We start from the raw sequence: 20,428 nt of genomic DNA, 5'->3' as shown, positions 1-20,428 counted from the left end.
GTCTCTACTTCCTCTTCCTGCTTACTGTTTCCCTCTCTTATTCCTCCCATCCTTGTTCATTTGTTGCTATTGTCTTCAGCAAATTTTTAGTATATTGTGGCATTTTCCAAGAAATAAATGAACATAGTAGTTTATTCTATAGAAAGGTCATATGTATCTTTTTTACATTTGTTCCTCTACGAATTGTCTTTGATGCAAAAGGGAAGGGCAAGATACATTCATTTTATGGAACAATAGATAGATGAAACAGTTGTTCACATTTACTGGTAAATATATTGAGTAATAAATACTTTGTGGTCCAAATGAAATTTACATAATTTAGTAAGGAAATATCATAGAATAAAAATAGTCTGTGTGGTGCTGTAGCTTCCCTAGAAATAGGCTTTTCCCCAGAGAATAACATTTTATTGCTTATTTAATTATCCTATATTCTGTACCTCAAGAGTTCTAGAGCTGTCCAGATGTTAAATATGCCTTAAAAAAAGTGTTTCATTATGAAATGACACACATGGCATATTTGCTTATAATGACACCATCTCCTCAAATTCCCAGAGCAGCAACAACAGAGTTCCTTAAGCCCTCTTAACAGCTCATTTGTATTCTTTCAACGTGATTCCTGCTTATACATGGCTTTCTCGTGTTGGCCAAGGTTATATTGATTTATCTACTTTGCAGCCTCAGATAGAGATTGATACTTTATCTCCATGAGAAAAAGATCATGAATGAGCCTTTCAATAATATTGTTTAAAATTGAAAAGATCTGACATAAAACTCTGGAAAACATTTTAATGCTTCCAAACTATTTAAGTGCAAGAAAAAAAGCAGTTGGTCTGGGTGAGCGGTGAAGACAACAATCTGATGAGCACTGTGCTCCTGCTATCTTTCAGGAAGTGGCCATGGGGCCAATTCAAAGATAAACTTAAAAAAAAAATCCTTACCCAAGGATATCTTTTTCATTGATTTCTAGAGAGAGTGGAAAGGAAGGAGGAGAGGGGGAGAGAGAGAGAGAGAAACATCAACGTGAGAGAGACACATCGGTTGGTTGCCTCCCTCACATTGCAGGGGATCAACCCAGCAACCCAGGTATGTGCCCTTGACCGAGAATCGAACCTGCGACCCTTCGGTCTGCAGGTTGACGTTCTAACCACTGTACAAACCAGCCAGGGCTCAAAGATCAATTTTTTGGAAATACTCAATCACCCTTTACCCACTGACTTGAATCACATTAGAAATGAGGATGGTATGCTCAAAGTTATCTTCGAGATTGTGCTGGGGAAAAAACACTCACCATTTGCCAGAGGTTGAAGGAGAAAGGAACAGATTTTTAAAAATTGAATATAGTGCTCTGTAGTTGAGTTAGCATTTCTCTCTCCATGGGAACATTTTCTTCCTCCTGCTCCTCCAGCTTCATTAAGACTTGTACTGCATTTTATTTATTGTTGTGTCTCCAGTGCCTCACATTGGTCTTTGGATAAGATTGAATACTAAAGAAATATATGTTAAATTAAGTGAACTAAGCTGACTTCTTACTATTTATGTGCTATTTATTCCAGTTTTTGCTCATGCTGCTATATTGTGGGATCTTAGAATTACTTAGATTGATAGTCTTTTTAAAGAGGCAACTAAGCAGCAGTGACATAAATAGTAACATCATCTGTTTTTATGAATCAACATAGGAAAGAAGACTGAGAGGAAATTTTCAGAGTGAATGTAGAACTTTTATCTCCATAATAAAGTTTAGTGCTATAGCTGCAGAAATCCTGAATCTTTCCAGTGTCTCCCCCCAAAAGATAAAATGTTAATTTCCAATAAGTTCAGTCCACTTTGAACTCCTCAGAATTTCTTTCCTAAGCTTTCTCTTACAGCCAGTCAACAAAGAGCTGTGTCCCTCTCTGCCTGCTTGTACATTAGTGTTCTGCTTTACCACCTGAACTTGATTATTTCTAACATTGGCCTTATTAGGAGTTAGAACTAGAGATCAGAAGTTGCAAACTGATGGTCTGTACTCAAATATGGCTTATACAAGAGGCCCGGTGCACGAAATTTGTGCACTGGGGGGTGGTGTCCCTCAGCCCAGTCTGCACCCTCTCCAAGCTGGGACCTCTTGGGGGATGTCCAACTGCCAGTTTAGGGATCAGGCCTAAACCGGCAGTCGGACATCCCTCTCACAATCTGGGGCTGCTGGCTTCCAACAGCTCGCCTGCCTACCTGCCTGCCTGACTGCCCCTAACCACTTCTGCCTGCCAGCCTGATCACCCCCTAACCACTCCCCTGCCAGCCTGATCGACACCTAACTGCTCCCCTGCTGGCCTGATTGCTCTCAACTGCCCTCCCTGCTGGTCTGATCTCATCCCCAACTGCCCTCCCCTGCTGGCCTGGTTGCCCCCAACTGCCCTCCCCTGCTGGCCTGATCTTGTCCCCACCTGCCCTCCCCCTCTGCCCTGGTTGCTCCCAACTACTCTCTCCTGCCGGCCTGATCCTGGCCCCAACTGCCCTCTTCTGCCAGCCTGATCGCCCCTAACGGCCTCTGCCTGGCCCCCACCACCATGGCTTTGTCCAGAAGGAAGTTGGATGTCTGGAAGATGGCCGGTTGACCTGGTCTAACTAGCATATTACCCTTTTATTAGTATGAATAGGTTATATTAAATGGAGGGGAAAGCCTTTTTCAGCAGGAGGAGATGCTCTTGGCAGACAAAAACACATAATCCCTATATCTGGACTGATAGCCAGCCATATGCACTATACTGCAAAAGTAGTCATTAAAAAATTGAACCGCTTTCTTACACCTTACACCAAACAGCTGTGGCACTTAAAACCCCTCCTCAGCCCCCACTTTAGGTTCTGCCTTCACAGTTCACCCAGATTAGGTTCTGATTGGTCGGTTTCTATGCCAGTCAGCGTCAAAAGCTCCACCTCCTAGGCAGCCATTGGCTCCTGGCACTTCACCCAGATTAGGTTCTGATTGGTCGGTTTCTACGCTAGTCAGCATCTCTGGGCCTATCTCTGGGCCTGATCAAAGAGGTTGGGCTGATTCGCTGCCCCCTCAGAAACCAGGAGAGAAACAGAGGCGGGATTGCTGGGGAAGCCCAGAGAGAGGCAACAGCTGATCAAAGCTGTCACAGAGGCTGTGGATCAGATCCTGCCTCTCTCTCTAGGCTTCTCTCTAGTCCTGATCCTCAGCCCCCCTCCGTAGTCAGTGCTGGGTCACCATGGCAACCCAGGACTGATTTCCAGTGTTTGATTGAGCCTTAGGTTGTTAGGAACCCTGGCTCTTTCTATATATAGATAGTTGGTTTGTTTGGTATTTTTAAATTTAGTATTTGTATTTGGAAGCCCCTAAAACTTATCCTTGTGTTCAGTCATTTGCTAGAAGGACTCACATAACAACCAAAAAGCCTGTTATATTTGTGGTTACAGCTTATTACAGAAAAAGGATAAAGATTGGAATCAGCAATGAAAAAAGATGCAAAGTCCAGGAGACACCAGACACAAGCTTCCATTTGTCCCCTCCCAATATGGGGACAGTGCTTAATTCTCTAAGCAGTGATGCATGGCAGCATGGGTGGAGTATTGCCAATCAGAAAACTCCACCTGAGCCTTGGGTCCAGTGTTCTTTTTGGTTGGTCACATAGGTGTGACTGACTGCTCATGTGTCTGACTTTATGCTCTAGTCCCTCCAGAGGTTAAGCTGATATTGTTACCAGGAAACCCCCGATTGGGCTTGGGCTGCCTGTTGCTGTGTCCAATAACGAAGGCAGGTTTGAATCATATTAGGCATTTATTGAGAAGGCTAGCCAACCAAGAAGACTTACAAGCATCAAATCCTGCCTCCCCAGCAAGGTGCAGGGAACAGGATTATAAAGGGAAAGGGAGTGAAGAATGCAGCTACGTGTAGTCCTGGGCGTCTGCAGACTTGAGCTATTACAATTAGTCATCAGGAGATGAGATGATGTTGATGAGATGTTTTGACTCCTGGTGGGTCGGCCTGACCATGTTTATCGGTTCTGCTTGCTGAATTCACTGCTGAGTCACCTCCTCAATCGCTTAGCACAGGCCTTGAAAAGGAAACTTGAAGAAAAACGTAACCCCCTATTCACATATAAGAAATGTAACCTTAACCTTAAGTATATGTGTTCTAAGATTTAAAATAATATGTTTACTTTTCAGATTAATTCAGATGCTCTATCTGTTAGATTGTAAGTCCCCCCTATCAATATCACATGACCCTAGTTCCCTACTATAAATCACATTGTCAGCGTAGACATTTGGTGCAGTCCAAGGCCCTTAGGTAAACAGACACTCTTATCAAGCAAGGTATTCCAAGGGCCTGGACTTCGCCTTTCAGGAGTTAGGCAAAGGCAAAGGTAGTGAACCCAGACCTGTTGAGCGAATCCTTTATTGCACAGTATTAATAGTAAACCTCTGGATTCTTTTGGAAAGCTGGACAATCTGGCCCATGCATCCACCTGGCCACCATTGATGGGAGCTGAGAAGCTTTTTGTACTTGATATGAAACACACTTTGTTTCACTTAATTACATGACTTGCCTAGCTTTTATAAGAATTAGATCATAGATAATTTGCAAACTAAGAGATTTGTTGAAGATTCAGAATCAAATTTAAAAATGATTATCCTTTTACCTACTGAATTCGTCATGCATCACCTCAAGTTCTTTTTCTATGCTACTCTTTTTATCATTAGTTTGCCTAAACCATGAGATTAATTGTTACTCCTAGAATACCATTATTATCCAAATGAAAGAAGCAGAAGATTATTCTGGAATAAGTTTTCATAATTTTTTAGTCCAGGAACTACTACAACAAGTAACCTTGTCTAAATTTACTCATCCCTTTCTCCTCCTAAACTACCCTCACCAGAATTAAAGGAATAAATATTGTTTCTCATTTTAATAAGATTTTATTCAATATCATATAGAAAGTTTAGCTTGGAAACCAGGACATAAACTTTTAGGCTACAGATGACCACATGTAACATTTTGTGTTGGGACCTGTTTTAAATTACTCCCCTATAACCTGGCTGCTAGATTATAATGAAAACAATTTACAGACCAAAAAAGCCACACAATCAGGTACTTATTAAATAAAACTTCTTTAGAAAAGACTCACAGAGCAATGTATGTTCTTTCTTTGGTAAGCTGGATGAAGTCCCAGCTCTGTGTCCTTTCCGATGCTTTGGCCACCTTATCACCAGAACAATTTGCTCAAGGCACACACCCATTAGTATAGAGGCAGGGAGAAGGCAACCAGATTCCCCTAATGCAAGTGTCCAAGCAGGACCTGTGGGAATCAAGCCTGAGCACTATCTGTAAGGGTGCAGGTCAGACGCTTCCAGGGTCCTTGGTCTCTGTTTAAGTATGTGTAGGAAGGGTCATAAAAATATTTAGCTAATCCACATGTCTTCACTACTTTGAGTTTATTTCTAACATTTATCTTGCTAAATAACAAACCACCACCCAGCCAGTGTGGCTCAGTGGTTGAGCGTTGACCTATGAATTAGAAGGTCACAGTTTGATTCTGGGTCAGGGCTCATGCCTTGGTTGCGGGCTTGATCCCCAGTGTGGGGTGTGCAGGAGGCAGCCAATCAATGATTCTCTCTCATCATTGATGTTTCTATCTCTCTCTCCCTCTCCCTTCCTCTCTGAAATAAATAAAATATATACATATAAAAATAAGTAACAAACAAGCAATTTCTCCAACAAAAACCATTTCTTATGCTTACTTTGCTAGTTAGCAAAGCCTTGGCTGTTGACTGAGATGTGGCTTAGCAACATGCCAGCATTGGCCACCTTGGAGTGTGGCCTTTCTGAAATAACACCAGCTAACTAGCTGGGTAGTATGATTTTTACTATTTAAAAATTACTATTATTTAATAACTAATTATTTATTGTATTTTTAATTTTATTTTTTAAATTGATGTTTGTAGTCTAAATTTATAAGACTAATTGCTTACCATAGAGTTGAAGCTTAAACTAACTGGCACATTCATAGTACCACGTTGTCTTTGCTGAATTATTTTAAAGTAAGTTACCAATATCCTGACACTTTTCTAGATTTCTAGTGATAATGACTTTCAAATTACCCTTTGAGGAAGAGAGTAGATATTATATGCTCTATCCTTTAGTCCAAAGTAGGAGTTGCACTTCAAATGTTTATGTTTATGAGTATCTTTTATATTCTTAAATTCTGTGGTCATGTGGAGAAAGGAGAGACATTAGTGAGTGGATGGTTTTTTTGTTTGTTTTTTTAACATTTTCAATAAAATTTTATTCATAATTTTATTTATTTTTTGGTGTTTTTAAAATTTCTTTATTGTTGAAAGTGTTACAGATGTGCCCCTTTTCCCCTCATTGATCCCCTCCACCTCACTCCTCCCAGCCTCCACCCCCAGGCCTTCATTGCACTATTGTCTGTGTCCATGGGCTATGCATATCCTATATAATAAAGAGCTAATATGCAAATGGTTATTACACCATCACACCATCACACCATAATGGCTCAGACACTCAACACTGGGGAGAGCGGAATGGGGGCCAGCCAGACACAAATGAGCTCATGAGAGAGGAATGGAGACCAGCCAGGCTGCGGCCTGGGAGAGGGACAAGCTGCCCGCCCCGCAGTCCCGGGCGCCTGTGACTGGCCAGAGGAGGGAATCCTGCGTCCAGGGTGGGAGGTGAGGCAGAGGTGGCTAGGGGTGATCAGGCCAGCAGGGGAGCAGTTAGGGGCGATCAGGCAGGCAGGCAGAGGGGTTAGGGACAGTGGTCCCGGTTTGTGAGAGGCAGTTGGACATTCCCCAAGGGGTCCCGGATTAGAGAGGGTGCAGGCCAGGCTCAGGGACCCCTCCCCCCATGCATGAATTTTGTGCACTGGGCCTCTAGTGTGCCAGAATATAAATTCTTTGGTTAATCTCTTCCTAACCCTCCTCCTCCCTTCCCTCTGAGATTTGGCAGTCTGTTCCATGTTTCCATTTCTCTGGATCTATTTTGTTCATCAGTTTATTTTATTAGATTTCACATATAAGTGAGATCATGTAATATTTGTCTTTCTCTGACTGGCTTAGTTCACTTTGCATAATACTCTCTACGTCTCTCCATGCTGTCTTAAAGGGTCAGAGATCCTTCTTTTTTACCTCTACATAGTATTCCATTGTGTAAAGTGGATGGTTTTTATACTTTAACTCTTTTGCTGATACTCATTTTGAAATATGCCAGTTTTCTTAACTTAAAAAGTAATAATTAATAAAAAATTACTTATATTACCTCAAACATATGGTAATACTGGAATAAATCATAATGAAAAACTAGCACCCAGAATGTAGGGGTAAAAAAACTGTTGGCTTATAGCAACTTATTTCACTGGCTTTGAGATTTGTTCTTCATAACAACGGGCAAAACAGTTGTAAAAATCTAAACAATATTGTGTTCATCTTAGTGTAATAATATACAAGTGAGGTATTTCTCTTGAGTTAGTAATTATGAAGAATTGGAAGTTCCATTTATAGCTATGTACTTAGAGCCAAATACATATCTATCAACAATTGAATCTAAAAATCAAATGAATAAAAAATCTGATGAACAGAATAAACTGGTAAATGCAATAGAATCAGGGGCATGGAAATGGAACAAACTGATGATTCTCAGATGGAAGGGAGTGTGGCGGGGGGAGTGGGAAGAAATTATACAAAGATCTTATATGCATGTATGCATTACCTATGGACACAGACAATAGGGTGGCGAGGGCCTGGGGTTGGGTGAGAACCAGGTGGAGGGGAGCAATTGGGGGGCGGGGGGAGATAGGTATCTGTAATAATCTCAACAATAAAGATTAATTTTTAAAAAGTCAACTTTATTACTGAAAGTCCTGACGGAAAACAAACTTTGTTATGAAGACTCTGGGATTCTCTAGTCCCCAGTCTCTTTTTCCCTTCACTCAGTGGTTCTCAACCTTCCTAATTCCGTGACCCTTTAATACAATTCCTCATGTTGTGGTGACCCCCAACCATAAAATTATTTTTGTTGCTACTTCATAACTGTAATTTTGCTACTTTTATGAATTGTAATGTAAATATCTCATATGCAGGATTATTTTCATTGTTCACGACCCACAGGTTAAGAACCGCTGCTTCACTGAAACAATTGATTTTATAGCATGACTTTGGAAAATGAAGGTTTCTTCAAAACATAAGGATTCTTTTATAACAATAGGTGGCACAATGTGACATTAATAGTGTATATGAGACTACAAAGGGACAGGTGGGAGGATTTGTGGATATTTGAGCCATTTCCTTTAAACCTTGTGATTTTGGCTTACAAGCCGGCTTTTAGCTTATCAATGATTCATTCTTTTTTGATGTTTAAAAACAGAAGGATGAAAAACAAAACAAAACAAAACAAAACAAAAAAACAGAAGGATGATTTTTTTGTTTAAAATTTATATTAAGCAACAAGTAGTTGAGCTTATTCATTGCTACTGACATAAAATTAAATATTACATTTTGATTACTTGCATATTCAATTGCATCTAATACACATATAGTTATACCCCTGCATGGACTGTTATAAATGTTCTTTTCATCTCTCAAAAGTTCTCCCTTCACATATCCAAATGCATCCATCTCAGGGTCTCCCCTCGGCCTGCTCACATAGCAGCACTTGTATTGAAAGATAAATGTGATAGGGAATGTATAGAAAAATACAGCTGGCCAAGGAGCAGGGGCAAAAAAGAGTGAAAGACATTCTGTGCCAGGGAAAGGGATGTTTTATGTGCAGGAACTATGGAGGCAATACCATGTGGGGTAGGATTTCTCCATCATTTGAAGGAATGTCATAAAATGTGTTAATCATTAAGGGAGCCAAAGGCTTTTGGATGCCTCCTTCATGTGTTATCTTTAAGTAAATCTGAAGCCGGTGCTTGTTCTGCTAGTGATTTCCTGTCTACAATGAGGAAAAAAGAGTTACTATTTTTAATTATGTTATAGTGAAACCCTTGTCAGGAGGGCACATTGCTTTCATTTGAGAACCGTTTTGCTGTTTTTATTTCAGGGATGTTAACAGCATATTTTATCAGTTTTGAAAGGTTTCCAGTTTAAGGTTTAATGAGGGGTGGGGTGAGGCTCAGGGGTAAAAGGGATAAAAGAGAATAGGCTGCAAAATTCACTATTTTCTTTGCTGGCCAGAAAGTTCTCTGTACTTTGAATTCTTCCTCTAGACCAGCGGTTCTCAACCTATGGGTCGCGACTCCTTTGGGGGTCGAACGACCCTTTCACAACATGAGGAACTGCAACATGAGGAATTGCATTAGGAAGGTTGAGAACCACTGCTCTAGACAAAGAATCAGAGGAAATGCGATATGTATCTTTTAGAATATTTATTAAATAATAAATAATTCATAGAATGCTGGTTACTTTTATATATCTATTTAACTAGAAAGAAGCAGACTCCCACCATTTATTTTTTTAAAATATATTTTATTGATTTTTTACAGAGAGGAGGGGAGAGGAATAGTTAGAAACATCGATCAGCTGCCTCTTGCACGCCTCCTACTGGGGATGTGCCCGCAACCCATGCCTTGACCGGAATCAAACCTGGGACCCTTGAGTCCGCAGGCCAATGCTCTATCCGCTGAGCCAAACCAGTCAGGGCAGACTCCCGCCATTTAAAGAGAACTCTCAGTTCATCTTTAAATTAAGCCTAATTGGTGTCAATCCATTGTTTACATTTTAAATTTTATTAATCTCCTATGTACATCCCTTTCCATGATAATAACTTCATCCAGCCGAAACCGGTTTGGCTCAGTAGATAGAGCGTCGGCCTGTGGACTGAAAGGTCCCGGGCTAGATTCCGGTCAAGGGCATGTACCTGGGTTGCGGGCACATCCCCAGTAGGAGATGTGCAGGAGGCAGCTGATGGATGTTTCTCTCTCATCGATGTTTCTAACTCTCTATCTCTCTCCCTTCCTCTCTGTAAAATATCAATAAAATATATTTTAAAAAAAATTTCATCCAAATATGTATCCTGAAAATTCTGGCACATAAACACAGTCATTTGTGGAATTATTCTTCTTATCTTAAATTTATTTTTCTGGGTATTCCGCTGAGGAGCCTAGTGGTTATCAAGCTTCCATCCAGTTGAGTAATGGTTATGCAGAAGAGGACAAAACTGTGAGCTTGGAGAGAGCACCATCTGCATCATGTTCAGTTGTGTAGTCCTAGTTCCTGGTGTGATGCCTGGTGTACACAGTAGGAGTTTGGTAAATGTTTAAGTTTGAATAACTGGGAATGAGGAATGCACCAATGCTGTGATTGACATGACCGATGCATTATTGCATTTAATCCTCAAACCCCTCAACTAGGGAGCACTTTTATCTCTGGTTTATTAATGGTGAAGCCTTGACAGGTGAGTTTTGTAGCTTGCCCAAGGTCATATAAGTCGTGGAGCAGGAATCTGAAGGCAAATTCTTCAGCCTTCTGCTACATGAACTTGCTTTGGCCACAGACTTCTGAATATTTAAACTTCTTTAGAAGGAAAGAAGAATTTTAATTGAGAGAAGTTGCAATAAGCTGCTTTGGCTGTCCCAGCACAGTGATTGGTACATAAAATGTGCCTTAAAGATTTTCAATGTATGTATTAATAGTCCGAGTTTCTGCTTTGGGTAGGAGATTTTTTTTGTTTTTTCAATGCCAACCTTTCCAAATGGGAAAAGGAAAGAAAAATCTTAACATGTATATTCTCTCTTAAAAAGCCTTTTGAGTGCATGGGAAGAAAAATCTCAGCCACGTGAGGCAGGGGCTCAGATGTGGATGCCCAGGGCTGTCGAGAGGTCCAATTACACCATTTATTCTAACAATGACACCAACTTATTTTCTTTTCATTTTCTACTCGGTTTTCGGTTCTAAGTTTAGATTTTTGTAACATTAAACCATTTCTGAAGCAGTTTCTAAGGAAACCTCTCAGGCGAGGCACTTAAGTCAATAATTAGAAAGTCAGTGTGTGCAAATTAAGTGAAGCAGGCTGTGTGCCGTGAGGAACAGATGGGAAGGGGCAGTTTCAGAGAGTTCAGCTAGATTGGCCTACATATTTTCCTCTTTCCCAGAGACCTTTGCAAGGTCCTCAAGGATGTTCAAGGTCAAAGTGTAAGAACAATGTTTTAGTTATCACAATGTGTGTGCCATCTCGGACCTTCAATGATCTTACAGCCTCACCTCACCCCAGAACTGCGCCTTCTCCTGATCCCTCTTTTTGCAATAGGGAGGGGCGAGAGTACCCCACACTTGGATCGTCTCCAAGTACTCCAGATCCTGCAATTATTTTGCCTGTTAGATTTAACTGAAATTGATGCAACCCTCTTCCTCTAACCTTGCATCACAACCAGTCCCAATATTTTGGGCAAAAAATTTTTTGTGTGCAAGGCAGGAGGGTAGAGAGTACTTCCCTGGTTTCTTGTGGCTCTGAATTCCTGTCCCTGCCACTCATGATGTCTCTCTCTCTCTCTCTCTCTCTCTCTCTCTCTCTCTCTCTCCCCTTCTCTTTTTCTCCTCCCCCTCTGCATTTGCTTCTTTTTACTCCATGTTTTGCTCATTTGTCTCAAAAAAAAAAAAAAATCCATCCTATTCTGTCATTCAGAGCAATTCAACTTTCTGCAGCCATGGCTGTAAACTTAACTCCAAGCCTACTTTCGCATACTCAAAGCAAGAAAAAACTTGCTGAGTGAAGTTTCTGTGCTCTGTTAACAGCATGAAGCACCCTCAGCTCTGAAATGACAGTTTCCTGTCTTGTCTATCTTGGTTCAGCTCAAGTCCTTGGGTAGGACTTTCTGCTTTGAAAGGTAGGAGGCTACAGGCAGTATTGTTTGTTTTTGCTCATGGGGAATACTTAATCCCCAGGTTTCTTGTTCCAGGCAGAGGGACACACATTAAAGTAACATATTTGGCCTCTCCTTGTTCCTTTGTTCCATTTTTTGGTCAACAGAAGACTGGGCACGTGTGGCCATTATCCTTCCTCATCAGCACTGGATGTTTGCCGGCTCCAAGGGCGTGAGTGCACATACTGCACCCCTTTCCCATGATGTCAATTTTAAGGGGCAGGTCCTTCCCTTTGAGAAGATGTGACGTTTCGCAGGCTGCCTGTGGCTGGATGGGTAAGTCTAATCCTAAAATTTTATGTATTACAAAGCATTTTTCCGCTGCTGCCCTAAGGCACGTTATCACATAGCTCCCAAAGTAACAAAGAGGACATACTGATTTCCATTTATTTTATTTTTACATGTCAATCTCTTAGTTAGGTTCAAACCCATGTGGAGAAAGGAGGGGCTATTTGTTGGTTACCTCAAACTCCATCTGTTTTAAATTGCATGCACGCACACACACACATACACCAACCACCACCACCACCAATTTTATGTTTCTATTTTAACCATTATCCTAAATCTGTAAGGCCTACCCCTAGTACCCTGCAATTTTAGAAGACAATCTAAGCTACTTCACAGGGAAAATCAAGCCAGCTGTCTGTTCCTTTCCTTTACGTCTTTCCCCTCTTTCCTCTAGCCTCAAAAGAGAAGGTGTTCCACTCTTAGGGTAACCACCTGACATTGCTTTTTACCTCAGGCCCTCAAGCCACAAGTAGGACATGGCTCCATCTATTAGCACCTCCTCTATTGAATCATCAGTTCTGCTGTGTCCTCTCTGCCTCTAAGTTGCTTAGGTGTCCTTCATCTGAAAACCGTTCCCATTCCCCGGTCTCCTCTTCATGCCACTATCCCTTTTTTCTTCTGTCACAAACTAGTGCCTTCAAAGAGCAGTCTGCACTAACTGGCACTTCCGAGTGTCAACTTCCGTCCCTTAATTCCTTACAATCAGGCTTTAGTACCACCCATCTAAGGGATTTATTCTGATAAAGGTTCCATTGAATTTTAATTACCAAGTTCAATGAACCTTTTCAAGTCCTCATTCAGTTTTTCTCCCTGCATCACTTAATATCTTTACCAACTCTTTCTTGAAATCCTGTCTTGGATTTCATAGTACTCAGTACTCCAGAGTCTCTGGAATCTTCTAGACTGGGCTGTGCATTCTGCCTCTACCACACACTCACTGTGAGGCTTTGGACAAGAGTCTTAATCTCTCAACACTTCAGTTTTACCATTTGTCAAGTAGTGGTAATGGTAGTATGTTCCTCATAGGGCAGCTGTGCAAATACAATAGAAAACAATGTACGCTAACCTCCTACCCTAGTCCATGACGCTAAAAATCTTCCGTTTTGCTGCTGTATTAAAATGGTTCTCCTGGTAAAATGTGCAGCTCTGTGTTATTCAGTCACATACATTTTTCATAATCATCTTTTTGAACTCTCAAAATAGTAAATTTGACTATTCTATCTGTAAAACATTCTCTTCTCTTGGTTTCCCGGACCCCTTACTCTCTTGGTTTTTCTCCTATCTCTCAGGCCACCGCTTTTTCGTCATATTTTCTGTCTTATCCTTCTTCAATTAAGTGGTTGGAGTTTTTAAAAATTCCATTCTCTGCTCATGTTCTGTGCTTTCCCCAAGTTGTTTCATTCATGTCCATGGAATTAGTTCTTATTTATAGTCTGATGACTTTCATTTATTTTTCTGGCTAGATTGTTCTCTGAGATGCACAGCCATATGTACATCCATCTACTGTGTGTCACAGGGCATCCACAATATCGATGTACCTCAAATGAAACTGAAGTCATTCTCTTCCCTCATCAAGTCCTCAGTTTACCCAGAGTTTTCTAATATCACTTTCAGAAATCCCTTCCATACCTATTAGATTAGCTCATGCTCCCTGTTTCAGAATACATAACATTGTCTATTTCTTTATCATAGTATACAACTCATTGTTTAATATCTTGTTCCCCAGATAATATAAACTTCATGACAGCTAATCTGTGTGTCTTGTTAACAACTAAGTAAACAGTCTGTAGTATTTTTACCTTAGATAAGTAAACATTTAATAAATAGATAAAATAATTTTATGTGAAAAAGCACTTAATAGAATTCCTGACATATAGCTATCATTTAACAATGCTAGTTTTACAAGTTCTTATTTTATTTTTCCCATCACTTCTATGCCCTCTTCCACCCCCATACCCTGCAATCACTATAGTGTTGTCCATGAGTTCTCTCTCTCTTTTAACAATTTCAACCACTATCTTTATCTCTTCCTCTCTATCCTTGGCAATATTAATATTTTCCAGAGTTCCTCTCTCTTATGTCATACTCATATAACCTTTCTAAGCAATATAATCTACTCTGTGGTTTTAAATATCCCCTATGTGTTGACATTAGTATAATGGGGACACTTTATTTATATTGAAAGACCAGGGAGATGATCTCTGAGGAGTGCCATTAAGTGCTGAGACCTGCAGGATGAGAATGGGCCTGATTCCTAGAGGCCAGAGGGCTACACAGCTGCTGCAGGAAATGAGGAGCTCTAGGAAAGGCTACCTTGGCTTTAATCAGCCATCAAGCACAGGCATCTGAAACATGGCATTCTAAATCAGTCCCCCATTTGCTGCTGCTGTTTCTTCTTGTATTAATGTTCCAGTTCCTCTGATTTGCTGAACAGTGTCACCGGGTTTGACTCTGGCTTCATCTTTTGTTGCCATTCATGCAGGTCATTCAAGTAAACTGCAGTGATTCTTCTACATGATGGGAGGAAAACTTCATCTCACCACACTCAGTGCTTATAAATGGCTAAGGTGAAAAAAACAAAAACAAAACAGTTAAGGTGGGACACATCCGTATGTTCTGGGCTCCCCATGTTATATCTCTCTAATTGGCAGTCACACACAACCATTTTTAACAAAGCAAAAATTATCAATATTATTCCCTTTCACTCTCAAAAATATCTTGATTTGGCTGGTAAGTTATAAGGTCACCCTTCTTAAAATTCACCCAACTTCAGTGATAGTGAGAGTGGAGAGAGAAAGGATTCTAATTTCAGCCCTTGAAATGCCTAAACCTATCCTCCCTCAACTGAGGTCCTGGCATTGAGGCAAGGTTACAAATCCTTGACCATCTCTTTCTGTCAATTTGAATGACTTTTTCGGAGCAGTTGCTACACTTAATAGATAGTTGGCCTCAGTTGGGACCGCCTCAGCCCTGCAGGGACATCCTATTTGCATTGAATCCTAAAAGGTGGGAAGAGTCTCAGTCTTTTTCACAGAGGGCAACACTCAATCTTCTAATGTGAATTAAGCGCCATTTCTCTGGTGTGCTTGAATTCTGTGTGCCAGGAGTACTGTTCAGCCAGTTCTGGAAACTCCCATTTTACCTTCTACCTTATATCCCAGGATTAAAATAGTCTACTGATGAGATTTAGCCAAGTATGAAGATCTGTCCAAGGTTGTAGGTCATCATCACGGAGAGACTTAGAAGCAGCTCACAACTTTTGAATGGCAGTTTCTTGAGCTTTTATTTACATACAATATATACATTATTACACATATGCATTCATGGATGTAAGCATAGAAACAAGTCTGGAAGCTTATTCATTGAGGGATACTATAAAACCTGATTGTTTTCAAATCAGACTAAAGAATAAAAAAACACATAATATTCATCATGGTGACATTTTCATCAGCAAACATTTTTTTGTGTACCAGCTGTTTGCTAGGCACTAATTGAATGGTTGTGTTTTTAAGTGACATAAACAATAAATGATGTAATTTAGGCAAAAGTTGAATCATTTTTGTAGTTTTGTAACTCTCTGATCAAATTAATTTTACATTTATCTTCCCACGGAGCATCATACTCACTTCCAGCACAGCATATATCACACTGTATTAGAGCTATTTCCATCCTTTTTTATTGCTTCTGCCAGGTGGTGATATCCTTGAGGGGATGTTCTATCTCTTTATAATTGAAATGAAAGGTCCTTATGACTTTGACTAAATTTACTGCTAAATCCTAGCTCTAAAAATCAGTTCTCTCCATATATACCTCCCCAGTGACTTATCCTTTTCTCTGGATAATCAGCATCCTCCAGACCAATGGTCATACTGTCTGGACCCCTGGCAGGCTAAAGATCACATCTTGACCTAAGTTATGTTTCAGCTCCTGAGCCTTAAGGTGGAATGGACCCCTGGCTACTTTCCTATGAGACCAGACAGAGAAATTCTGGAAAAAACCTTAGAACTGTACTCAAGACCTGAAGGAATGATTCATTACCCTTACCTCACCTCTGACCAATCAGCTCCCAGCATGATCCTGAACCCTTACCCAGAGTGTCTTGTGATTTTGCCCTATAGAATCTGTAACCTATACACCATCAGGGAGTTGGGTCTTGAGAGTCTACTAGATAGACGCCCTGCCTCCAGCTTGGCCAATTCATTATTAAACTATTTGTTTTCTTTCTATACTGCAAATTTCACTCATGCGTTTCTTTGGGCCAGGGGATGCAGGCAGACAGAACCAAGGAAAAACATTGGGTTCTGGAAACATAATGTCAACTCCTAGCTCAGTTCCTGGTCTATAGTAGGTGTAAAATTTTTCCTTACTTGAAGCTAGTTTCTTAATTTTTCCTTATATAAGTCAATATAGAGGTAAAATAACTGAGCAGAGTTAAAATCTGTGTGGAATGACTTCAGTAGCAGGCTAAGAAAAAAAGACAATTACAGAAATGATTTTCTAACGGAACTGAATTGAAAATAAACTTCCAGGCCTTGATGTAAAATTAGCTTGAAATTTAGAGAACAAATGTGTAAGCTTCAGAATGATTATAGGTACCAGCAAACTTATCAGAGTAGGTATATGATGAGTTTTAAATTTATTTTGAGTAAGAATCATGTTTTATCATCTCTGATTTGTCCATAGTAGATTAAAGTAGGTGCTAAATAAATGCTGATTTACATTTATCATAGAATTTGAATTAAATATTTTATTGGAAAAATAGTTGTTTTATGTTTAATGCTTATCTATTAATAAGGAAAACTACTGCTGATTATAAATAAAGCATATGTCTAGGAGTTAATATTTCCTTATGAGCACAGCAATTATTGTGTTCAATAAATATTTGGCAAAATAACAAAATCATATGACCATAATTCTCTCCTCTGTAACTGAACTAAGAAAATTGGGCATTTTCCCTACTGTTTTTCTTAGTCTATGTCTACTGTAGTTCTTATTTTTATGCTGATATTACCTATAGTTATTTACTTCCCTGTCACTGGGGACCCTTTGAGGGCCAATGTGTGGCAGCCTGGGATTGTGGCACAGCCACTTCCTGGCTCTATGTCCTTTGATTCAGTACTCAACCTCTGAGAGTCTCAGCGTCCTCATCTATAATGTGGAGAAAATAATACCGTACCTACCTCATGGGAGTGCTGTGAAGAATAAATGAGATAGCATGTGAATAAGCAACTCTGTGTCACCTACTTTTCCAGCTCTTTGCCTTCCATTAATAATAATAAAAAAAAGTTTTCAGACTCCATTAGGTAAAGTGGAAAACCCAGTACCTTACTAATATTTCTGTGGATTCCCAAGGAAGCTTTGAGAGGAATTCACATTATCCTTCTCACATTTGAAATCTCGGCTCCAAGCTTGTTTCCCAATCTTAACTTGAGCTGCTGTTCCCTCTCTAGTCATGTTCCCAAAGTTGCTGGTCTCTCTACACCCAGGTGTGAACAACTCCCCCTTCCTCCAAAGTACCATTCACACATCGGTTTTGTGAATAATAGATTTTCAGTGGTTATATTGGTGATTTTTTTATTATGGGGCTGGGGTGTTAAGTGCCATACAGAGCAGGAAACAGCAAATTCTTAGCCTTGATACCTTTGCCTACCCTAGAAAGTTTCGATAGCTGGTATATCCTGCTCCTTAGGCCCTTATCTCCCACCAGGTCTGCTGAGTCCACAATCATGAATAGGGTGTGTGTAGGCATGTGCTGTGGGAGGGTTGTTGGAGGAAAGGATGACTTCTAATCTTTTAATGATCTCAGCTTTGGAATTTAACTCTACCTTGTATGACCCTTTCAAATGCAAATCATTGTTCTTGAATGTACAGCCTTAGATACTATTTCTTTAATCTTTTTAGGTATTCTGTGAGTTCCGAGTATCTGTTTACAAAATTACTTTATTAGAGGTGTGATTTACATTCAATATAATTTACACATTTTAGGTTCTGAATTCATGAGTTTTGACAACTATGCACCAGTGTGTAACCACCACCACAATCAAGCTATAGAATAGTTCTGTCATTTCTAAAAGTTCCCTTGTGACCCTTTGCAGTCACTCCCCCACCAAGTCCCAGCTCCAGGTAACCACAAATGTGCTTTCTGTCATTATAAATTAAATTTCCCTTTTCTACATATTTATGTGACTCGATTGTTTTGGCTTCTTCCTCTCATCATATTATTTTTGAAATTAATCCATAGTGTTGCATGCACCAGATCATTCTTTTTATTGCTTAACTAGAGGCCCGGTGCACAAATTAGTGCACCAGTGCGGTCCCTCAGCCTGGCCTGTGGGATCAGGCTGAAACCAGCTCTCCAACATCCCCTGAGCGGTCCCGGATTGCAAGAGGGCACAGGCCAGGCCGAGAGACCCCAGTGGATCGGGGCTGGGGAGGGATGCAGGAGGTTGGCCAGTCAGGGAGGGGCCATGGGAGGGCTCCAGGGTGTGTCTGGCCCATCTCACTCAGCCCCGATTGGCCAGATCCCAGCAGCAAGCTAACCTACCTGTCAGAGTGTCTGCCCTCTGGTGGTCAGTGTACATCATAGCGAGTGGTTGAGTGGCCTTAGCATATCATTAGCATATTACACTTTGATTGATTGAATGGACAACCTATTATATAGGATGGTATTACATTGTACAGATATACTAAATTTTGACTATTTATTCACTAGCTGATACACATTTGAGTTGTTTCCAGTTTTGAACTATTGTGAACAAAGCTGTTTTGAACATAATTGTACAAGGCTTTGAATAGTGATATGTTTTTATTTCTTTGTTAAATATCTGGGTGTAGAATTACTCAACTATATAGTGAGTATATATTAAACTTTATGGCAGTGGTTCTCAACCTGTGGGTTGCAACTCCTTTGGGAGTCGAATGACTCTTTCACAGGGGTCGCCTAAGAACATCGGAAAACACATATATAATTACATGTTGTTTTTGTGATTAATCACTATGCTTTAATTATGTTCAATTTGTAAAAATGAAAATACATCCTGCATATCAGATATTTACATTACGATTCATAACAGTAGCAAAATTACAGTTATGAAGTAGCAATGAAAATAATTTTATGGTTGGGGGTCACCACAACATGAGGGACTGTATTAAAGGGTCACGGCATTAGGAAGGTTGAGAACCACTGCTTTATGAGAAACTGGCAGACTTTTCCATAATGGTGATACCATTTTAAATCCCCACTAGCAATATATGAGAGAACTACTGGTTGTTCTACAATCTCATTGATTCTTGATATTGTTAGGTATTAAAATTCTAGACATTCCAGTGGGTGTATAGTGGTGTACCATTTTGTGGTTTTAATTTGCACTATGCTGACAACCAATGATGTTGAATGCCTTTTCATATGTTTTTTGGCAATTTGTGTATCTTCTGTTATGAAGTAACTACAAAATCTCTCTAAATACAATTGGGTCCTCGTTATATATTCTGTTTCTCTCCTCATAATGTTTATGCTTTCCTCTAATCTTCTTGAGCATATGGAGCATATTTAAAATAACTTATAATGTCCTTGTCTGCTAATTCCATTAACTCTGTTATTTCTGGATTTGTTCCTATTGATTGGCATTTTTCCTGCGTATGCATCATATTTTCCTTTTCTTCTCATACCTGGTAATTTTTGTTTTGATGCCAGACATGAATTTTATGTCGTTGGTTGTTGGATTTTGTTGAATTCTTTTAAATATATTTGGGCTTTGTTTTGGCAGGCAGGTAAGTTATTTGGAATCTGCTTGAGCTGGTTGAGGCCTGCTTTTAAAGCTTTAAACTAAGGCTATGAAAGTGTACTTCTGAGTGAGGACTCTATCTACTGATCCCTATATTATCACATTGTTCCAATCTGGGTTGGGGGACAAAACTCATTCCTCATGCTGAGTGAGCTCTGGGAATTGTTTGATTGTTTGGCACACTGCTTTCTGAACCCCACTTTGTGGAGTATGACTCCTTGCAAGCAGAGTTCAGTGCTCAGCCAAAGATTTAAGAGGATTCTGCTCCACATATTCTAGGGCAGCGGTTCTCAACTTGTGGGTCACGGCCCCTTTGGGGGTCGAACGACCCTTTCACAGGGGTTGCCTAAGACCATCAGAAAACACATATATAATTACATATTGTTTTTGTGATTAATCACTATGCTTTAATTATGTTCAATTTGTAACAATGAAAATACATCCTGCATATCAGATATTTACATTACAATTCATAACAGT

The 20,428-nt window shown here is 40.0% G+C and overlaps 1 long non-coding RNA gene across 1 annotated transcript in view; it reads left to right on the top strand.

Moving 5' to 3' along the window:
• The window catches only part of LOC118653056, a 90,978-nt gene extending 78,902 nt beyond the window's left edge, over positions 1-12,076 (top strand). The window contains exon 3 of the long non-coding RNA XR_004966772.1: positions 11,984-12,076. This is a non-coding gene — a long non-coding RNA (uncharacterized LOC118653056). The remainder of the gene's footprint in view (positions 1-11,983) is intronic.
• Positions 12,077-20,428: the final 8,352 nt, after the last annotated feature.

Source organism: Myotis myotis, unplaced genomic scaffold (assembly GCF_014108235.1).
Source record: "Myotis myotis isolate mMyoMyo1 unplaced genomic scaffold, mMyoMyo1.p scaffold_m19_p_1, whole genome shotgun sequence".
NCBI classification, from domain to species: domain Eukaryota; kingdom Metazoa; phylum Chordata; class Mammalia; order Chiroptera; family Vespertilionidae; genus Myotis; species Myotis myotis.
This window is presented reverse-complemented; position numbering and strand designations above follow the sequence as displayed.